At 52.8% G+C, this 22,255-nt stretch overlaps 1 long non-coding RNA gene across 1 annotated transcript; it reads left to right on the plus strand.

Moving 5' to 3' along the window:
• Window positions 1–386: 386 nt before the first annotated feature.
• LOC308238811 lies at window positions 387–22,133 on the plus strand. The gene is made up of 3 exons (XR_013959623.1): window positions 387–450; window positions 18,548–18,701; window positions 22,022–22,133. It is a non-coding gene; the product is annotated as an uncharacterized lncRNA (long non-coding RNA).
• Window positions 22,134–22,255: the final 122 nt, after the last annotated feature.

Raw genomic sequence — 22,255 nt, forward strand, 5'->3', positions numbered from 1 at the left:
CCGGCTCCCTCTGCACGAGGGGCGGGGGAGGGGGGGGAGCGGGGAGAGGAAGGGCGGGGCGCTCTGGCCTGGAGACCTCCGAGGACACTTGGGGAACTACAGAGGCTGCAGCTCTGCCCCCTCGCGGCCGTGCCCCCCGCACCCGCGCCCAGCCTCCTGCCCCCGAGACCCCCGGGCCTCTGTATTCTTCTTGGCAAAGGGACACGGCCCCGCAGCCGCAGGGTCTCCGGGGCGCGTCCCAGGCGCCCCGAGTTGGAGCAGGAGGTCGCCCCAGGTACCCCAGAGCGGGAACAGGCTACCTGGACGGCGGGGCGGGGCCGGGCGAGTGGGCGGGGCCTGGGCGAGTGGGCGGGGCGGGCGGCTATTTCCCCGCCGGGACCGACTGCGCTGTCGGCGCCGCGGGGAGAAGCGAGCGGAGGCGCGGGCTGCGGCGGGGAGACCTCCCCAGAGGTGAGCGCCCCGCAGCGGAGCGGACGGGCGGGGCCTGCGCCCGCAGCAGGGGACAGGGCGGGGCCTGGAGTCGCGGGGGCCGGGCTGCCTGGGTCGGGCGTCCCTTTCCTTCTTGGGGCGTCTTGGGCTTTTTCAAGCCCACAGCCCCGCATGGGGCGTCCCATGTCTGGACCGCGCTCTGCCCCGTCCCCGGGGGTTTCGTGACGGTGTTGGGGGCCCCTTGGCGGTGTCGGAGGCCCCTAGGCGGCGTTGGGGGCCCCTAGGCGGTGTTGGGGGCCCCTAGGCGGTGTTGGGGAGTTCATTGGCGGTATTGAGGAGTCCCGTGACGGTGTTGGGGGCTCCTTGGCGGTGTTGGGAGCCCCTAGGCGGTGTTGGGGGCCCCTAGGCGGTGTTGGGGAGTTCATTGGCGGCGTTGGGGGCCCCTAGGCGGTATTGGGGGCCCCTTGGCGGTGTTGAGGAGTCCCTTGGCGGTGTTGGGGGTCCCTTGGCGGTGTTGGAGCCCCTTGGCGGTGTTGGGGGCCCCTAGGCGGTGTTGGGGAGTTCATTGGCGGTGTTGGGGGCCCCTTGGCGGTGTTGGAGTCCCTTGTCGGAGAGGGGGAGTCCCTTGGCGGTGTTGTGGAGTTCATTGGCGGCGTTGGGGGCCCCTAGGCGGTGTTGGGGAATTCATTGGCGGTGTTGGGGGCCCCTAGGCGGTGTTGGGGGCCCCTTGGCGGTTTGGGGGAGTCCCTTGGCGGAGAGGGGGAAGCGGGAAGAACGTGGAGACCTCCTGCCCGGGGCGGCAGGACACCAGGAGGCTCAGCTGTGCGGAATCGCTTGCTTTCCCACCTGGGAACCTTCCTATCAGACTTTGCCCTCGTCACCTGGGAGGGGCAGGTGGGTTCACTGTCTTCCCTGGGAGGGGGAGACAGCGCCCCCAGCTGGGCCAGGGGAACCCCCAAAGTGCCTGGGCTGTTCAGCAAAGGTCTTGTACCCCCCACCCCCCGGCACAGGTAGAGCAGGGGCCGAGGATCCAGGTAAGCAGGGTTGGCCTTCGTACTTAACAAAATAAAAAATGGACGAAGGTGAGAGCCGGTGGCAGGGCCCTGGGAACCCGCCGCTGGGCCACACTTTCTAGGGGCGAGGGTGGGCGTGGCTGGTGGGCTTGGGGTGAGGGCGGGTCCCACCAGGCTGCTGAGGCCACGGTGAGCATGGATGGCGGGGCTCGCTCCCTGTGGCGGGGAGTCACAGTCCCCGGAGCTTGGGACACCCTGTCCAGCACCGTGGCCCCCACAGCGGCTCAAGCCCAGTGTCCTCAGGCAGACACCGCCGCTCGGCAATGATCCATCCGGGCAGGGCCATGCCCTGTTGGACGCTGAATGCCTCTGGGACGCACGCCATCCTCTCACTGGGGGCCTGGGAGGGGGGCATTCGTGGTGACTGGGGGTGTTTGGCCCTCGCCAGTCGTGTGGTCTCATCACTTTTCCCTCCGTTTCCTCGGCCAGGCCGAGCCCTGGGAGTTGGCCCAAGGTCTCCTGGGCTCCCTGACTGGTCCGCCTCGCCCTGTGCACCGAACCCAGGGGCCAGCAGCCGCTCAGGGTCCGAGGAAGCCAACCCCTCGGTGGCGGGGTTGTGGGCAGGGCCCAGGCCCAAGTCCTAACCAGGCGCATTTGAACAATCAGTGTGGCCACTCCCGGGCATTCGGCCTGCCTGGCACCCCCATCCTGAGCGATGTCACAAGGTCACCCCCTTGGGCGTCACCGCTCTGAGCAAAGCAGGCGGCTTTTAGATTCCTTGTCTGGATGCAGAGCCGCCAGGTTTTGTTTGTTTCCGAGGAATTGGGTCCAGCCTCCCAGAGGCGCCGGGCTGACCCTGCATGGGGAAGTTGGCTTAGCTGCGTGTCGAAATCAGAACAGGCCTGTTTGTTTCTTAACTGAATCCTGCTGTGTCTGTTTCGTGTTCGTTTTTGTGGGAAAGAATGCAGACGGCAGATCCACATCTTGGGTCAGGCCTCAAGCTTCCGGGGTCCCCGCGCTGGGTTTGCAGCCCCCCACACTGTGTAGGCCAGGTGTGCTCAGCTGCAGGAGACCAGCTCAAGTCGGAGGCACTGTTCCTGCCCTCCAGAAACTTCCAGGTTTAGGTGGGGAGACAGACCCAGCGCCATGAAGTGGGAAAATCTGTGGTATCACCTGGTGTTGGAAGAGACAGCTGGCCCGGCTGGAGAGCGGGCCCGGAGCTCCCAGCCTAAGTGGCATTTAAAACCACAGGCAGGGACGGGGTCCAGCGGAGGAAGGAAGCCCGGGGCTCAGAGGAAGCTCAGAACAAGCAGGGGACTCGCCACCCTCCAGATACAGCCCTGCCTTCCTGCCTCCCTTCCCGCTCTGTCTCCTGTCACTCTTACGTCCCCTGCCACCCTGACCAGGTCATTTTGGCATGCCCTCTCTCTACACACCGTGTCCTGCGCTGGAATGCTGTTGGGAAATCCTCTACCTTTGTTATTGTTGTGGTTAATCCTCACCCGAGGACATTTTGCCCATTGATTTATGGAAGGGAGGACTAGAGACAGAGAGAGAAACATCAATGTGGACGCATCAATTGGTTGCTTCCCTCACTCACGCTCCCCTACCGAGCCTGCAACCGAGGTACGTGCCCTTGATTGGAATTGAACCCGGGACCCTTTAGTCTGAGGCTCGACTAGGGCTCCTGTACCTTTAAATTTTTTTTTCTTTCTTATTAAATTGATTGGGGTGACATTGGTCAACATGAACATACAGGTTTCAGGTGTGGGTTTCTATGTGATAAGATCTGTATATTGCACCATGTGCCCACCACCCAAAGTCAAATCTCCTACTACCTCATATCAGGACCCCCTTGGCCCCCACCCCCCTGCTGTTTGTGTTCACAAGTTTCAGTTTTATATCCCACATATGAGTGAAATCATATGGTTCTTAGGCTTTTCTGACTTATTTCACTTCACATAATGTTCTCAAGGTCCATCCATGTTGTTGCAAATGGCTCAATTTCATCCTTTCTCATGGGTGTGTAGTATCCACTGTGTGTGTATGCACCACATCTTTGTTACCCAGGCCTCTATCTCGGGACACTTTGGTTGTTTCCATGTCTTGGTCACCGTGAATAATGCTGCAATGAACATAGGAGTGCACATATCTTTTTTTTTTTTGTACCTTGGTTGCGGGCACATCCCCAGTGGGGAGTATGCAGGAGGCAGCTGATTGATGTTTCTCTCTCATTGATGTATCTAACTCTCTATCCCTCTCCCTTCCTCTCTGTAAAAAATCAATACAATATATTTTTTAAAAAAATAAAGGGGCAGTGACTAGATTCAGAGTCCCATTCATTTATTTTTGCCTTTTTTTTTTTAAGAAAAAAATATTTTTATTGATTTCAGAGAGGAAGGGAGAGGGAGAGAGAGATAGAAACATCAATGATGAGAAAGAATCATTGATCGGCTGCCTCTTGCACGCTCCCTACTGGGGATCGAGCCCGCCACCCGCGCATGTGCCCTTGACCGGACTCAAACCCGGGACCCTTCAGTCCGCAGGCCGAGGCTCTATCCACTGAGCCACACCAGCCAGGGCTATTTTTGCCTTTACTTCCCTTGCCTTTGGTGTCCAGTTCATAAAATGTTCTCTATGACCCAGGTCCATACACTTGGCAGCTATATTTTCTTCAACGTAACTTACTGTTTCCAGTCTTATGTGTAGGCCTTCGACCCATTTTGAAATAATTTTTGTACACGGGGACAAACGGTAATCCAGCTTCATTCCTTTGCATGTGGCTTTCAGTGTTCCCAGCTCTGTTTATTGAAGAGACTGTTTTTACTCCAATGTGCATTTCTGGCTCCTTTGTCGAAAATTACCTGTCCATATACGAGTGGTTTTATAGCTGGATCTATTCTGTTCCATTGATCCGTGTGTCTGTTTCTCTGCCAATACCATGCTGTTTTGATTATCGTAGCTCTGTAGTATAATTTGAAGTCAGGTAGCGTGATACCTCCAGCTTCATTCTTTTTCTTAGAATTGCTTTGGCTATTCGGGGTCTTTTGTGGTCCCATACAAATCTGATGAATTCTATTTCTTTAAAAAATGACATTGGGGATTGCATTAAATCTGTACATTGCTTTGGGCAATATGGCCATTTTAACTACGTTCATTCTTCCAATCCATGAACACATTATATTTTTCCATTTTGTCGTCTTTTTCTATCTCTTTTAATAATGCTTTGTAATTTTTAGTATATAGGTCTTTCACATTCCTTGTGAAGTTTATTCCTAGGTATTTTATTCTTTTGGTTGCTACTGCAAAAGGAATTGTTTTTTCCATTTTGTTTTCTGAAGTTTTGTTGTTAGTATACAGGAAGGTGATGGATTTTTGCACATTGATTTTGTATCCTGTAACTTGACTGTATTTGTATATTGTTTCTAATAGGTTGTTATTTTTTTAGTCTTCAGGGTTTTCTGTGTACAGAATCGTGTTGTCTGCAAAAAGTGACAGTTTGACTTCCTTTCCTGTTCGGAAGCCTTTTATTTCTTTCTCTTGCCTTATTGCTCTGGCTAGGACTTCCAGCACTATGTTGAATAAAAGTGGTGAGAGTGGACATCCTTGTCTTGTTCCTGATCCTGGGGGAAAAGCTTTCAGTTTTTCGCCATTGAATATGATATTAGCTGAGGGTTTATCATATACTAGAGGCCCAGTGCATGAAATTCATGCACGGGGGTGGAGGGGGTGGAGGGGGTGGAGGGGGTGGAGGGGGTGGAGGGGGTGGAGGGGGTGGAGGGGGTGGAGTGTGTCCCTCAGTCCAGCCTGCACCCTCTCCAATCTGGGACATCCCTCTTACAATCCAGGACTGCTGCCTCCCAATCTGCCTGCCTGCCTGCCTGATTGCCTCTAACCGCTTCCTCCTGCCAGCCTGATCACCCCCTAACCACTCCCCTGCCAGCCTGGTCGCTCCTAACTACCCTCCCCTGCAGGCCTGGGTCCCCCCAACAGCCCTCCTCTGCAGGCATGGGTCCCCCCCTTCTGTCCACCCCTGCAAGCCTGGTCCCCCCCCAACTGCCCTCCCCTGCAGGCCTGGCTCCCCACAACTGCCCTCCACTGCAGGCCTGGTCCCCCCAACTGCCCTCCCCTGCAGGCCTGGCTCCCCCCAACTGCCCTCCCCTGCAGGCATGGGTCCCCCCTACTGTCCACCCCTGCAAGCCTGGTCCCCCCCCCACAACTGCCCTCCCTTGCAGGCCTGGTCCCTCCCAACTGCCCTCCCCTGCAGGCCTGGGTCCCCCCAACTGCCCTCCTCTGCAGGCATGGGTCCCCCCCTTCTGTCCACCCCTGCAAGCCTGGTCCCCCCCCAACTGCCCTCCCCTGCAGGCCTGGCTCCCCCCAACTGCCCTCCCCTGCAGGCCTGGCTCCCCCCAACTGCCCTCTCCTGCAGGCCTGGTCCCCCCAACTTCCCTCCCCTGCAGGCTTGGTTGCTCTCAACTGCCCTCCTCTGCAGGCATGGGTCCCCCCTTACTGTCCACCCCTGCAAGCCTGCCCCCCCCCAACTGCCCTCCCTTGCAGGCCTGGTCCCTCCCAACTGCCCTCCCCTGCTGGCCTGATCACCCACAACTGCCTTCCCCTGCTGGCCATCTTGTGGCGGCCATCTTGTGTCCACATGGGGGCAACCATCTTTGACCACATGGGGCCGGCAATCTTGTGTGTTGGAGTGATGGTCAATTTGCATATTACCTCTTTATTATATAGGATGGCCTTTATTATCTTGAGGTACTTTTTTTCTATTCCTATTTTATTGAGTGTTTTAATCATAAATGGATGTTGTGTCTTATCAAATGCTTTTTCTATTTATAAGATAAATATGATTGTATTTAAGATCATATTTGTTTATCCTTTCTTTTGTTAATGTGGTGTATTACGTTGATTGATTTGCGAATGTTGAACCAACCGTGTGCCCCTGCAATGGATCCTACTTGATCGTCATGTATTATTTTTTGGATGTACCGTTGTACTCTATCTGCTAGTATTTTGTTTAGGATTTTTGCGTCTGTATTCATCAGGGATTCTGGTTTACAGTTTTCTTTTTTGTGTTAACTTTGCCAGGTTTTGGTATCAGGGTTTATTGGCCTTGTAGAATGGGTTAGAAAGTATTGCCTCTTCTTTGATTTTTTTGGGAGAGTTTGAAAAGAATAGGTTTTAATTCTTCTTTGAATGTTTGGTAGAATTCACTGGTGAAGCCATCTGGTCCTGGACTTTTGTTTTTGGGGAGATTTTTGATGGTTGTTTCAATTTCCTCACAGCTAATAGGTCTATTTAGATTTTCCAGTTCTTCATGATTTAGTCTATGAAGGTTATATATTTCTAGGAACTTATCCCTTTCTTCTAGGTTATTGAAGATGGTGGCATATGGTCTTTCATAATATGCTAGTATGATCCTTTGTACATCTGTGATGTCTGAGGTGATGTCTCCTCTCTCATTTGTGATTTTGTTTATATGGGTCTGTTCCCTTTTTTCCTTAGCAAGTCTAGCCAGGGGTTTGTCCATTTTATTAATCTTTTCAAAGAACCAGCTCTTTGTTTTATTGATTTTTTTGTATCGTCTCTTCTCTATTTCATTTAATTCTGCTCTGTTTATTATTTCCTTTTTTTCTTTTTCTAGTACTTTAAGAGGTGATGTTAGGTTGTTTACTTGGGGTTGCTCTTATTTCTTGAGCTAGGCCTGTAATGATATAAACTTCCTCTTATTACTGCTTTCGCTGCATCCCAGAGGTTTTGCTATGTTGTGTTATTATTCCTGTTTGTCTCCATATAGCTTTTGACCTCATTTTTTATTTCTTCTTTGACCCAGTCATTTTTTAGTACCATGTGGTTTAATCTCTTCGTTTTGTGGGTTTCTTGACTTCCTTTTCTAATTTCAAGGCATCGTGGTCAGAAAATCTGCTTGGTATCCTCTCAGCCTTTTTGAATTTGTTGGTGCTCGTTCTGTGACCCAACATATGGTCTGTCCTTGAGAATGTTCCACGTGCGCGGGAGGAAAATGTATCATCTGATGTTCCGGGATGACATGTTCTGTAAAGGTCAGTTTTGTCCATTTGGTCTAGTGTTCCATTTAAGCCGATATTTCTTTATTGACTTCCTGTTTGGTTGATCTGTCTAGAGCTGTCAGTGGAGTATTAAGGTCTCCAGCTATGATTGTGTTTGGATCCGTTTCTCCCTTTAGTTCTGTGAGTAGTTGTTTTATATATTTTGGTGCTCCCTGATTGGGTGCAAATATATTAAGAAGTGTTATGTTTTCTTGATGTCGTGTTCCCTTTATCATGATAAAGTGTCCATCACTGTCTCTTGTTATCTTCGTTATCAGGAAATCTATTTTGTCAGATATAAGTATGGCTACTCCTGCTTTTTTGTGGATGTTATTTGCTTGGAGAATCCACCCTTTGACTTTGAATCGACCTTTATCTTTGCTGCGTAGATGTGTCTCTTGTAGGCAGCATATGGTTGGATTTTTGTTGTTGTTGTTTTTTAATTGATTTCAGAGAGGAAGGGAGACGGGGAGAGAGAGAGATAGAAATATCCATGATGAGAGAGAATCATGGATCAGCTACCTCCCGCACGCTGCACACTGGGGATCAAACCTGCAACCCGGGCATGTGCCCTGACCGGGAATCAAACCCTGACCTCCTGGTTCACAGGTGGACGCTCAACCACGGAGCCACGCCGGCCAGACTGGGTTTTGTTTTTCGATCCACTCTGCTGCTCCGTGCCTGTGTACTGGCGAATTCAGACCATTTACGTGCACTTGGGGGAATGATTGATGCATGAGGATTTCCCACAGCCACTTTGCCTGTTCTCTCTTGGACCTCTGTGCCTCCACTGGTTCTTTTCCCCTATGCTCTGTCGTTGTTGTCCAGTGGCATTCCACACTTCCCTCCGTGTCCTCTTGTTCTAAGCCACGTGCCCTGGTGTGGGGATTTGTGTGTGTGGTTGCCATGAGGCTTATAAAAAATGAGGTTGCCTATATACCGTAGATTTTTCCCTTTTGAGTGCATCTGTTCTCCATCTTCCTTCGCCAGTTCAGACCTTCGCCCCTTCCCCTTGTATGTTTTTGTTGTTGTAAATTCTCCTCACCTCCCTGGAGCCGCAGGCATGGGTGACGTGTTGTTATTGGGAATTTAAGATTAGCCAGGTGGGTAGAGCTAGATCCCGAGGCCTTGAGGAGTCTGAGTTTAACACAGTGGCCGTACTCGGACCCTGAGCGGCCCCCCCTGGCCCCAGGACGGGACGCACGGTCCTTCTTGATCGGGCCCCAGGGTGTGCTCTCCGGCCTCAGCTCCCACCGTGACCTCACACTTCTGCCTTCTGAGCCGCCCGGGGCCTCAGCTCCCTCCTCTCCCGTGACCATGCCATGGCACAGCCTCTGCCAGGCATGCCCGCTGCCACCTCTAGCTCATTCCTGATGCTCAGAACGCGGTGTCTCTGTCCCGGCTCTGGAGGTGGCCTGGGCTGGGTGAGTGTCCACTTCTGCTCCACAGCCCGGTGCGCACCCTCCAAAGCGCCACGCCCCCGTGCTGCCTCCCTGCTCAGGGCTGAGCTCTGCGCAGGCAGTGACTGGCTGTTCCCTTAAGAAAGCCTTGGCCCCGACCGGGTTGGCTCAGTGGATAGAGCCTCGGCCTGCAGACTGTAGGGTCCCAGGTTCGATTCTGGTCAAGGGCATGTACCCTGGTTGCGGGTGCATCCCCAGTTGGGGGTGTGCTGGAGGCAGCTGATTGATGGATGTTTCTCTCTCATCAATGTTTCTAACTCTCTATCCCTCTCCCTTCCTCTCTGTAAAAAATCAATAAAATGCATAAAAAAAAAAAGCCCCTTGGCTACCATCTTCCCTGAGAGAGTGCCCGATATACACATACTCGATGGAAGACGGAACCAGGGTGATGAAAATGTAAAAGGAAGAACAGCCCTGGAGGCGTTCGGAAGGGAGAGAAATAGGACTTGGCGGTTAGTTGTAGAAGGAGAATCAAGGAGAAGGAGGCAGGTGCAGGTGGTGTCACACGTGACCTGGGTCCCTGGCAAGGGAGAGGTCCCCTCCCGACTGGCGTGCAAAAACGTTTCTGTTTTTTAGAAGGTTTCCCAAATTCAAAGTATTATTAAGTCATGTTGGGGCTAATTGAATCGGAAGTTCTAAAAGGACATCCAAATAACGATGCCCTTGAACCAGCCGAAATACCCACGTACATTGAGTACCCGTGAGGTCAAGGCTCGAAGGAGATTTGGGGAGCATAGCAGGGAGGTCCAACTTGTGAAAGCAAATGTGTCCCCCGAGGGAAGAAGCCTAAGCCAAGATCAAGGTCTTGGGGAGAACAGACAAGCTATGGCGGGGGGGGGGGGGGGCGGCGGGAGAAGGAAAGGAACTGGTGGAAAACAAAGCCAGAAAGCTAGGAAGAGAATCGGGGACCCCAGGGGAAGAGAGATCCTAGAAGAACTGGAGTCCAGCCCTGGCCGGGCGGCTCAGTGGGTTGGAGCATCGTCCTGTGCACCAAAGGGTTTAGGGTTTGATCCCTGCTCCGCACGTATGGAAAGCAACCGATCCATGTTTCTCTCTCACTGTCTCACGTTGATGCTTCTCTCTTTCCCCCCCTTCCTCCCTCTCTAAAAAAATCAATAAAAACATATCCCTGGGTGAGACTTTTTAAAAAAATATATACACTGAGTGGCCAGATGATGATGATCTCTGAACGCATAATAATCTGGCCACTCAGTGTATATCCTATGTCATAAAAGGCTAATATGCAAATTGTCCCCTCGACCAGGAGTTCGACCAGCAGGCAGGCCGGCCAACCGCCCATGTCCCCTCCCCCTGGCCAGGCTGGCCGGACCCCACCCATGCACAAATTCATGCACCGGGCCTCTAATATATATATACTGAGTGGCCAGATTATTGTGCGTTCAGAGATCATCATAATCTGGCCACTCAGTGTAGATGGTGAAAGCCGTCCTTGCTAAAAAGAGGAGGGGAGATTCAGACAAGAATAGGCCAGAAGGAGGCGACCTTCCAGAGGGCAGCCTCCCTCGGAAAGCCAGGTCTCACGGGGTCAGCAAGAGGCTAGTGCAGCCGTGGGCAAACTACGGCCCGCGGGCCGGATCCGGCTGTTCTATCCGGTTCTCTTGCTCTCCCCTCCGCTCCTTTACTTTGAATTTATATTAGTTCACACAGACACTCCATCCATGCTTTTGTTCCGGCCCTCCGGTCCAGTTTAAGAACCCATTGTGGCCCTCGAGTCAAAAAGTTTGCCCACCCCTGGGCTAGTGAATGGACAGTGGGAATCTCGGGTGGAATCTCTCGACGACAGGGCTGAGGAATCCGGCCACGAAAGAAAGGATAGACTGTCTCTCTGCAGGAAGTGGGAGTGATCGTGTCAAGAGAAGACCACAGAGATCTGCCCACAGTGGAAGGGGGGAGAAGGAGCCCGTGTGTGCTGAGGAATTTGGATGAGTGCCCCTCTACACATGGATTGTTTTTCGCGTCAACTTCCCTCCCCTCCCTCCCCTCCCTCCCCTCCCCCGCGAATGTCCCAGAGAACTTGACTTTGGGTAACCGCCAACATCATGGTATTGCTAAACCCAACGCTAGGATGTAGCAGTGCTGAGATGATTGGCTCTCAGCTCTCTGGCCCGAACTTGACTCAAACACCTGCAAACTTGACTTTCCCTTCCTAACGCGGCTGGCCAGCGTTTCCTCCTTTGCTGTGCACAGGTGAATAACCCCGCAATCCCAGCACACACACCAACAGCATTGACTCTGAGCCAGTCGCTGTTCTGAGAGCCTGTGAGTGGGTGATGTTCTTATTCTCATTTGTCAGATGACAAAAGGCAAGTTCACGCTTTCAGGTAGATGAATGGGCCTGTTCCTGACGCTACTGCAAGATTCATCGTCCCGGCCCTGCTTACAGCCTGACTTATCCAAGGTCGCCAAGCCAATGATCTCTCGGGCCCCAGTTCCACTGGGGGCTAGACTGGCTCTCACGGTCAGTAAGCAATTGAATAGTCAACAAGTAACCTGCTATGTGCAAAGCATTGCAAGGGACCCCAAACATATGAGCTGCGTGTCTCATCTCATTCAATCTTCAGAACCCCTCCGTTTTGTAGACAGGGAAACCGAGGCAGCATTTGAACTCAAACCGCCGTAATAAAGGCAGGAACTAGGCCCTTTCAGCCCCGAGTGGTCTGAGCTTCTTCCTCACCCTGCTCGGAGACATAACTGGTTCTGGAGACGCACGGTCCCCGACTTGGGATTTCTTGTCTTCACGGGGGTGCAGCCAGCCATTCTGTTTCTCACTTCCAGCACAGTGGTCAATGAGTGACAACAGACAGTCAGTACTTTATTATAACACTAGCGGCCCCGTGCACGAAATTTGTGCACGGGGAGGGTCCCGAGCAGCTGTTGACTGCCGGCTGGGGCCTCCCTTCCCCCGGCTGCCTGCTGCCACCACTGGCTGGGGCTTCCCTTCCCGTGGTTGGCCAGCTGGCCCCACCCCCTGGTCGAACTCCCGGTCAAGGGGACAATTTGCATATTAGGCTTTTATTCTATAGGATGGGCTTTGTGTTAGGTGGTGTTGCCCAAATGTGGGCTAATTAAGGGTCCTGAGCACCGTTAAGGTGGGCGGGCTAAGCGATGATGTTTGCTAGGTTGGGTGCATTGGCTTACGATGGGTTTGTTGTAGGTGGCAGGAAGGACACCAGTTGTCTGACTGGTGGGGTAGCAACCTGAATACTTGGGTTCTGGCTAGGACAGTGGTTGGCATACTATGGCTCGCAAGCCACATGCGGCTCTTTGGTCCCTTGAGTGTGGCTCTTACACAAAATACCACGGCCTGGGCGAGTCTATTTTGAAGAAGTGCCATTAGAAGAAGTTTAAGTTAAAAAAATTTGGCTCTCAAAAGAAATTTCAATCGTTGTCCTGTTGATATTTGGCTCTGTTGACTAATGAGTTTGCTGACCACTGGGCTAGGAAAGAACTCAGAGAAGACCCAACCTTAAGAGAACACTTATTGGGTCAATTGCAGAGGTAGAGAAAGGAATTCCTAGAAGCAGTGGGCTTAGGAAACAAGTTATAGAGGTAAAGGCAGGGCCCTTGGAGCTGTGGGAGTGAGGAAGCCAATGGTAAGGTGCCTGCGAGGGACGCGGGGGGGAGTGAAGAGGAGGGGGAGGCAAAGGCATGGTGTGCTCCTGGAGGGAGAGGCACTGGGTCCTCTGTCCTAAGGGTGTGTTCTAAAAAATATATATTTATTGATTTCAGAGAGTAAGGGAGAGGGAGAGGGAGACAGAAACATCAATAATGAGACAGAACCATTGATCGGCTGCCTCCTGCATACACCCCACTGGGGATTGAGCCCACACAACCCAGGCAGGTGCCCTTGACTGGAATAAAACTCGGGACCCTCCAGTCCGCAGGCCGACGCTCTATCCACTGAGCCAAACCAGCCAGGGCTGTCCTAGGGTTTAAAGGCAGAGATTTTGGGGTCGGTCCCAGAGAGAGAACTTAGAGAACAGTCAGCAGCTTCCCAGGTGTGTCCATTCAGGGCTGTGCTCTCCCCTGACTGCCTGGCCGGCACCAGGGCAGGGTCGGTACTCCCTGCAGCGGCTCCTGACGTCAGCCGTGGCTGGTTTTGTTGCTTGTCTGGGCCTGGAGCTGAACCGCCACTGAGGCCAGACGTTACCCAACGTGCAAATGAAAGGGTAGAGCGTATGAATCTCCAACCAGCTCAGGTGCGCAAGAAATCCCGCCTCTCCTTTTCTTGTCTCGATATCAACTTACCATTCGTTTGAAGCCCCTGGCAGGACTAGAAACCACTGCGGTATCGCCCTGTGCTATCCCTTGCTTGTGGATGGATGTTATGCATTGTCAGGACCTCGGGGCAGAGCGGGGGGTGGGGAGGGGGGGACAGGGGGGTAGATCTTGCTCACCAGTCTGGTCCACGCCAGTTACCAGTGAGCACACCCTTGCCCCCACCCCCCGCCCCTCCTGCTTCCTCGCGCACACTCTGAGGTCGTGCCAGAGTCCTGTCCTCCTGGGACCCACAGGCCTGCTTTTGCTTCCTGTTTCTTTGGAGTCTCTCCCTCCCCCCCCCTGCCCCCCCCCCCCCCCCGTACCTCTTGGAAAGCCTCCGAGTCCTTGACCTCAGGTCATGTTTGGGAAAGCAAAGCCAGGAGAGCCCACAGGCTCATTCTGGGTGCAGTCCTGCCTCGTTCCTGGCCGGGGCAGTGACGTGGGGAGACTGCGGAGATGTGGGCAGGGAAAGGGGGGGGCGGGGTTCTACCTCAAAATATTATCTGCCCCCAAAGCAGTCCCCTCTGAGAGTAAATCCTTGGCCGGGGGCGGCGGGGGCGAGGACAGAGGTAGATTTGCTACCTAAGGCCCGGGTATAGATGGATCCGTTTTATTGATTCATTTTATTGGTACATTCATCATATTCTTTCCCACTAGGTCAGTGGTCGGCAAACTCATTAGTCAGCAGAGCCAAATATCAATAGTACAACGATTGAAATTTCTTTGGAGAGCCAAATTTTTTAAACTTCTTCTAACGCCACTTCTTCAAAATAGACTCGCCCAGGCCATGGTATTTTGTGGAAGAGCCACACTCAAGGGGCCAAAGAGCCGCCTGAGGCTCGCGAGCCGCAGTTTGCCGACCACTGCACTAGGTATTTTCACCATCTTCTCTAACAGACTTGCACATTTGCCAAGAGGAAGGGTGACGAGAGTGCTCCTAGGAGTGTGCCCGGGCCTGACAGCCGTCACAACGCTCAGCAAGTCTCATTAGACTTTACGGGCCCAGCCCAGCTCACACGCGCCATTGTCACACACAGACCCAGGACAAGGGACCAGCCTTGTCAGGACACCTAGGCGATGGCGGAGGAGGCTGGAGCCCAGGTTTCCCCTCTCCCAGCCCAGGGCTTTTTCTTTCTTTTTTTTTTTTAAATATATTTTTATTGATTTCAGAGAGGAAGGGAGAGAGAGATAGAAACAGCTATGATGAGAGAGAATCATTGATCGCCTGCCTCCTGCACGCCCCACACTGGGAATCAAACCTGTAACCAGGGCATGTGCCCTGACCGGGAATTGAACCGTGACCTCCTGGTTCATAGGTCGACGCTCCACCACTGAGTCACGCCGGCCGGGCGCAGCCCAATGCCTTTGCCAGGATCCCAGGCATCCTGGCAGTTACACCCACAGCAAGTCGGAGCCAAGTCTCGGGCTGACTCCACCCCACTCAGAATGGGGCTCAGCCACCCCAGGCAGCCTGCCCAGGGCGGATTCCAGGCTCCATAAACCTCCCTGGGGGCCCGGAACCTGGGGCAGGACCGGTGCTTCCAGCAGGGGTGTGGTTGGTCCCCAGCCCTGCCTGGCCTTGCACATGGTCCCTGGGTGCAGCCAATGGAACCATCTTTCCTCCTCTGCCCCCAGCAGGCACGGACACCCTGGGCCACTCCTGCTGGCCTGTCGCCCTCTCTGCCTCCTCCACCCCCACCAGCGGGTGTCTCCACAGCTGCAGAGCAGGATTGATTTGGTACCCCCCCACCCCCACCCCGCCACCATCAGGTTCCTCTTGGTGCCTTCACAGACTCCAGATCGCTGCCAGGAAGGTTCTCAAGTGTTTTCTAATCTCTTCTCCCATTTCCATCCTCTCTAACAGATCACAGTTTAATAAGGTTTTTCTTCCCAGTCCCCTCACCCACCCAACTGCTTCCACTTTGCATCCCAATCCAAATGATTCGTGCTGCTCTTAGCAGACTGTCCCTGTCGTTACTTTCAGGGATGCGGTCTGGGACCCCAGCTCCCGGCTGCTCTGGCTCCGACCTTGCAGCTGCCCATTTTTCCTGGCAATTTACTTTGCCCGTCCACACGCCAGCGTTCGAGTTGCATTCTGGAAGGTTAGCAGAGCCGGAGGTTTAATTCTCTAATTTCGAATATTGGTGCCTGAACCCAAAGACGGGTCGAGATGTGCAATTCCTTGGCGAGCTATTTCTCACCAAGGATTTTTTTTCAAATATATTTTTATTGCTGTCAGAGAGGAACAGAGATGGGGAGAGAGAGAGAAACATCGATGCTGAGAGAGAATCATCGATTGGCTGCCTCCTGCACGCTCCCCACTGGGGATCAACCCCACAACCCAGGCATATGCCCTGACCGGGAATCGAACCGTGACCTCCTGGTTCACAGATCGATGCTGAACCACTGAGCCATGCCAGCCGGGCCCCAGGGATTTTAAATGTGGCGTGCTAGTTGTGTGTTTTCAATCCTTGCCCGATGGAATTCTTCCTTTGCATCAGGTGCTTTAAACCTGCGTGCTCATGAAGCGTGCATTCGGTTTTCAGCGTCCTGTCTTGAGACCATCAATGCCTCCGGCTGCTATTCTTGGTGCTTGTGGTTCTGGGGGACGCCCTCCTGCAGGTGCTGGAGACCATCAGGGCTGCTTGCACAGAATTTCCCAGGGGTGTGGACCAGAGGAGCACCAGCTCCCCGCCGTGAGCTGAGCCATTCCATGTCCGCCCCTCGCGGCTCCCCTTCAGTGGTTTCTAAAAGGAATACATTCCGGGTGAGGTGCCGGTGCCTAGAGGATGTCTGTGTACTTAACACATTGTGGACAGATCTCGAGGATTCTCGGGTTTTTCTAAAGCTTGTGGCCAATCACGAGAATTCGTTAAAAAGATACTAGCTTGTAAGAACATGTGATCCATAACTTCAAAATGCAATGGGTATTTAATTGTAAAGTGTGCCTTTAGCATTCATGTAAAATGTTTTTGTCCTCGTTCAATAGAAACTTACCTGGCCATTGGGTAAAGCTAGCAATACAACTACTGGTCCGCAATGCGTTAAGCAAGCAAGACATAACGGAGGCTTACACAGAGAGGCCAGATGATGATGACCTCTGAACGCATAATAATCTGGCCACTCGGTGTATATCCTATATCATAAAAGGCTAATATGCAAATTGTCCCCTCGACCAGGAGTTCGACCAGCAGGCAGGCCAGCCAACCACCCATGTCCCCTCCCCCTGGCCAGGCTGGCCGGACCCCACCCATGCACGAATTCATGCACTGGGCCTCTAATATATATATATATATATACTGAGTGGCCAGATTATTATGCGTTCAGAGATCATCATAATCTGGCCGCTCCGTGTATGTATCAGTGACCGAGTGTCTGGTTCGGGCACTGAGTGTCCTCAGAAGCCCCGGGGACACTCCCTGGGGGCAGTAAGAGCTGCTGTGGTTGCTGTTGTTCAGGTGAGCAGACTGGTGCTGGCAGAGGGCGCGCACTCGCTCAAGGTCACACGTCTGTGACCTTGGGGAGCTAGAGTCTGAAGCCAGCTACAAACTCAGTTGTCATTTGGATCTTTTCAAAATATCAAAATTGTGCACACTGCAAAACACAGACCCGAGGGGGCACGGGGTAGGGGGGCTACATCCTAAGGCGCGTGCCCAGGAAGAAGAGACGAGGCTGCCCTGGTTTGAAATTCAGCCATGATGCTCTCTCCCGGGGCTCCTGAGGAGTGGGCGGCCTGCCAGGAGCGCCTGGTGCACTCCACACGGCAGCAAGCAAGACCAACTTCCGCCTAGAGCAGCTTTTTAATATATTTATTGATTGATTGATTTTAGAGAGGAAGGGAGAGGGAGAAAGAGATAGAAACATCGCCCTAGTTGGTTTGGCTCAGTGGATAGAGCGTCAGGTTCAATTCTGGTCGAAGGCACATGCCCGGGTTGTGGGGTTGATCCCCAGTAGGGGGTGTGCAGGAGGCAGCCAATCAGTGATTCTCTCTCATCATTGATGTTCTCTCTCTCTCTCCCTTCCTCTCTGAAATCAATAAAAATATAAAAAAACATCAACGATGAGAGAATCATTGATCAGCTACCTCCTGCACACTCCACACTGAGCCCGAAAACCCAGGCATGTGCCCTTGACTGGAATCGAACCAGGGACCCTTCAGTCCACAAGCTGATGCTCTATCCACGGAGCCAAAACGGGCTAGCACTGAGAGCAGTTCTTGCCCTCCATGCCCCCAAGCTCAGCCTCTTCCCGAGGGCTCCTCCCCTCAGCCTCTGCCATTGGTGCGCCCCCTGCTGGTTTTCAGGAGAAGCACCTGTCCTGGAATGAGAGAGATTGCACCCAAGCACTGGTCCTTTACCCTTTCGGGGCTGAGAAGAATTGGAGGTCACTGTCTGGAGAACGGGGCTGCCCGAGTAGTGAGCAGGGCCTGCAAAGATCAGGTCCTTAAGTCCTTACCCTCAAACTGTGGTCAGGGAGCCAGCGGCATCAGGACCGCCTGGAGGCTCGTTTGAGATGCACCATTCAGCTCTCTCCCCCCAGGTACCTCGGACTTTGAGGCTCTGGATCTGGCTCACGGTAGATTCGATGTTTCTGAAAGATCAAAAGTGACAACTGCATTTGCAGGTGGATTCAAGTGCAAGCTCCACAGTTTAATAGGTGCATGGCCTCTCTGAGCATCAGTGGGATTTTTCTGTAAAATAATGAAAGCCCTAGACATCTATTCAACTTTCGGGATCCTTCTGGTCCTAAATCTGAGACCTCCTCATTACCCAGTGACTCGTAACCCAGCCATAATCTACCCGGCGGTACGGCGTAGGGAGTGTCACACTCTGATGGCGACCTTAGCTGCTTTTCCCTAGAAATCTGCACGTTCCCTGCTCACCGTAGACAATGGATCACCCTCGCCCATGTGTTTTCCCCAGAAACCGCATGTCCACAGAAATGGATGTCTAGATCCAAGGAGACACTTCTTCACCACCACGGTGGTGTGACACAAATGGGTGGCCTCCCTCGCTGGGGTTACAGGGGGAGAAAGCTGCTCTTCAGACCCGCTGGCTTAGATGCCCACCTTCTGAAGCAGGGCTGGGCCTGGGATCCCCTCACCTCTGAGGTGCCACATGCCCCGGTTGACAAAATGGCCTTGATCTTTGCCCATTAAAATTCCGCTCAATAAGAGACACACCTAAGGTTTTAAATTCTTCTGCAAAGAAAACTGCTGTGCGGCATCGGAAAACACCTACGTGTTGTTTTCTATTTCATCCTCTTAATTGGATTTCCTGTTTCTCCTTAGGCAGTCAAAAACCCCGTTTCCCGGTTCACAGAAAAACACTGGCCACCATCATCGCTGTATGGAGTTCTACTGTCTCGGGAACGGGAGTCCTTAAACCACCGGGGACCGAGGATGAAGGAGACCCTATCTGCAGTACCTTGTGTTAGGACCGGAGGTAAGTGCCCCCGACGAAAATACATCTTCTTCAGAGTATTAGTGGGGAGAGAAGCACAACTTCCTGTTATAAAATAAGTCACGGGATGTCAAGTGCAGCGTAGAGAATATAGTCAATAAAATTATAATAACTGTGCACGGTGACAGATGGCTGATTGTGGTGATCAGGTGGTAAGGTAAGTGAATGTTGAGTCACTATATTGTACACCTGAAACTAATATATGTCAACTATAGTTAAAAATGAAATTCAAACACCCGGCCGGCGTGGCTCAGTGGTTGAACGTCAACCAATGAACCAGGAGGTCACGGTTCGATTCCCTGTCAGGGCACAGGCCTGGGTTGCGGGCTCGATCCCCACGGTGGGGTGTGCAAGAGGCAGCCGATCAATGATTCTTTCTCATCGTTGATGTTTCTATCTCTCTCCCCCTCTCTGAAATCAATAAAACTTAAAAGATAAGTAAAATGATAACAAAAACTAGTAATGGGAAAAATAGGAGTGGGGTGCTTAAGGTGTGCGACCTTCAGGGCCCTTGTCCTTAAGAAGTTTACCGTCTGGGACAGGGGGTGAGGCCTAATATAGTGAAAATGCTCTCCGGGGGCTGTAAACAGAATATCAAGGGAGGGAGACCAGGTGTGCCTGTGGGCATGAGAACTGTTCCAGGGAGGAGCTGGCCCCTGGGAAGGTCAGTTGGCATCGGAGAGCAGATGAGACACATAGAAGCATTGGAGCGCGGGGACCAGCCTCCGCAGAGAGATGGGACGGAGGCCAGGTTCCGAGAAAGCAAGCTCCTCCTGGAGCACGGGGCAAGGCTGTGGGCACAGCCAGGAAGGCGGGTTGGCCTGACCTTGACCGCCACCTCCCAGGAGCAGCGACCGCTCTACAGCTCCCAAGGCCGGGTCCTACCGAGGAGCCCAGGACTGGGATTCTTCGTTAAGGATCAGGCGTTGCGTTAGCACAGGAGCAGCCCTGGCTCCGGCCAGAGGCACTGGCAGGCTCACCGGGGTGCCCGAGAGCAGAGGGGCCCGTTTCCTGTGGAGACACCCAGCCCATAACTCACCCAGGCTCCACGCGTGGCGACGCTGTCCAGGCAGTTACGTCCGGAAAGGAACCTGCTCTGCTCGTGGCCGGGATTAGCGCTAGATGAATTCAGCTCCGATGGAGGAGGGCTGACCCTTCTCCCTCTGGTCTCGTTATCTTGATGAGCAGCGTGGGCAGGAGCGTGGAGGCTGCGTTGACGGCTGCTCAGTATATTTTTAGTGATTTCAGAGAGGGAGGGAGAAGGACAGAAAGACAGAAACATCCATGATGAGAGAGAATCATGGATCGGCTGCCTCCTGCACACCCCACATTTGGGATCGAGCCCGCAACCCGGGCATGTGCCCTGACCGGGAATCGAACCGTGACCTCCTGGTTCATAGGTTGACACTCAATCACTGAGCCACACCGGCCTGGGTAAAAGTCACCATTTTACGTGTACAGTTTAGTGGCGTTAAGTACATCTTTCTGTCTGATACCAACACCCCCTCCCGCCACTCTGCGCCGTAGCCCTAATGTCCACTTCCACAGCAGCCTGCAGGGATTGCCAAGGTAAAGGGATGTTTTCTGCAGTGTTTATGTACTTTTTTAAAAAAAATTCCTTAAAGCAGCGGTCGCCAACCTTTCAGACCTCACGGATCACCAGTGGTCTGCGGACAACCGGTTGGCGACTGCTGGTTTAAAGTTTTACCTATGCCTCCTTTTTCCCCATCAACCCCTCCCCGGCCACTCCCACCCCCCAGGACAAGCCCCCACCACCCCGGTGTCCGTGTCCATTGGTTATGCTAATATGCATGCATACAAGTCCTTTGGTTGCTCTTACACCCGCTTCCCGCCACCTTCCTCTGCCTTCCCTCTGAGGTTTGACAGTCCATTCGGTGTTTCTCTGTCTCTGGATCTGTTTTTGTTTATCACTTCATGTTGTTCATCATATTCCACAAATGAGTGAGATCATGTGATATTTGTCTTTCTCCGACTGGCTTATTTCGCTTAGCATAATGCTCTCCAGGTCCATCCATGCTGTTGCAAATGGTAAAAGTTCCTTCTTTTTTTTACAGCAGCGTAGTATTCCATTGTGTAGATGTACCACCATTTTTAATCCACTCCTCTGCTGATGGGCACTTAGGCTGTTTCCCCATCTCAGCTATGGTCAATTGTGCTGCTATGAACATAGGGGTGCATGTGTCCTTTCTGATTGGTGTTTCTGATTTCTTGGGATATAGTCCTTGAAGTGGATTATTGGGTCAAATGGGAGATCCACTTTTAACTTTTTTTTTAAAAATATATTTTATTGATTTTTTACAGAGAGGAAGGGAGAGGGATAGAGAGTTAGAAACATCGATGAGAGAGAAACATCGATCAGCTGCCTCCTGCACACCCCTTACTGGGGATGTGCTCACAACCAAGGTACGGTGCCCTTGACCGGAATCGAACCTGGGACCCTTCAGTCCGCAGGCCGACGCTCTATCCACTGAGCCAAACCGGTTTCGGCTCCACTTTTAACTTTTTGAGGAAACTCCATACTGTTCTCCACAGTGGCTGCACCCGTCTGCATTCCCACCAGCAGTGCACGAGGGTTCCTTTTTCTCCGCATGCTCTCCAGCACTTGCCACTTGTTGATTTGTTGGTGATTGTTTATTACTTTTAACCATGGGACATGTATGAAAGGTGCTGCCGCTGTTATCAGCTTGCTTTATGGGCCACTGGTGACGCTTTTGAGTGTTGTCTCTAGCCCCTTCCTCGCCCCCCCCCCCACCCCCGCCCCGGGAGCCTGGGGACTTACTGTAAGCTTGCCTCGCATGGCGATGACTTAGGAAGCAATCCATATGTCACCTGATGGCAGAACTAACGGCATCAGTAACTGTTCATGCTGCTGCTCGTCATCGTGTAAATACACGGTTTAGGTCCCGGCCGGTTTGGCTCCGTGGACAGGGCTCTCTTTCATCTCTTGTCACCACCAGTTCAAGGTCAAGCCACCGAGTTGAGTGTGTGCGTTGGGGGGCCAGCGCGGAGTCATCCATAAATAAGGTAGGAGTGAAACCAGAACGCGTAACTTCTGTTGTCCTGAGCCGGCGTGCTCGCCCCCAGGGCTCCGTGGGCATTTTTCTGGCTGGTTCCCTGGGATGAGGATCCGTTCTGATGCTCCGGTCAAACAGTAGCTGCAAAACTGCCACCAACTCGGGGGCCGAGTTAGTTTCTTTTGGGCAAATAGTATCAGAACGTGTGTACCAGTCACTTAAAACCCTCCTTTGGGAAATCAACGTTTCTGTCCTCTTCCCTTCTAGAACAGAGGTCAGCAAACGATGGCACGTGGACTGCAAAGCCTAAACTGAACGTTTTCCAAGCCCCGTTGCAGAATATAAAGCACGGCGGTGGTTATCTATCAACTAAGCATCTATCAACATGAGGGTGGAAGGGGCGGGCTCCAGGAGGTCAGTGAACCCCCTGACGTTGGATACAAAACTTGATTAATGATGCAAAAGTGCCTTTTTGGAAGGCGAGGAACCAGAGCTATCATC

This window comes from Plecotus auritus (genome assembly GCF_963455305.1).
Source record: "Plecotus auritus genome assembly, chromosome: 14".
NCBI classification, from domain to species: domain Eukaryota; kingdom Metazoa; phylum Chordata; class Mammalia; order Chiroptera; family Vespertilionidae; genus Plecotus; species Plecotus auritus.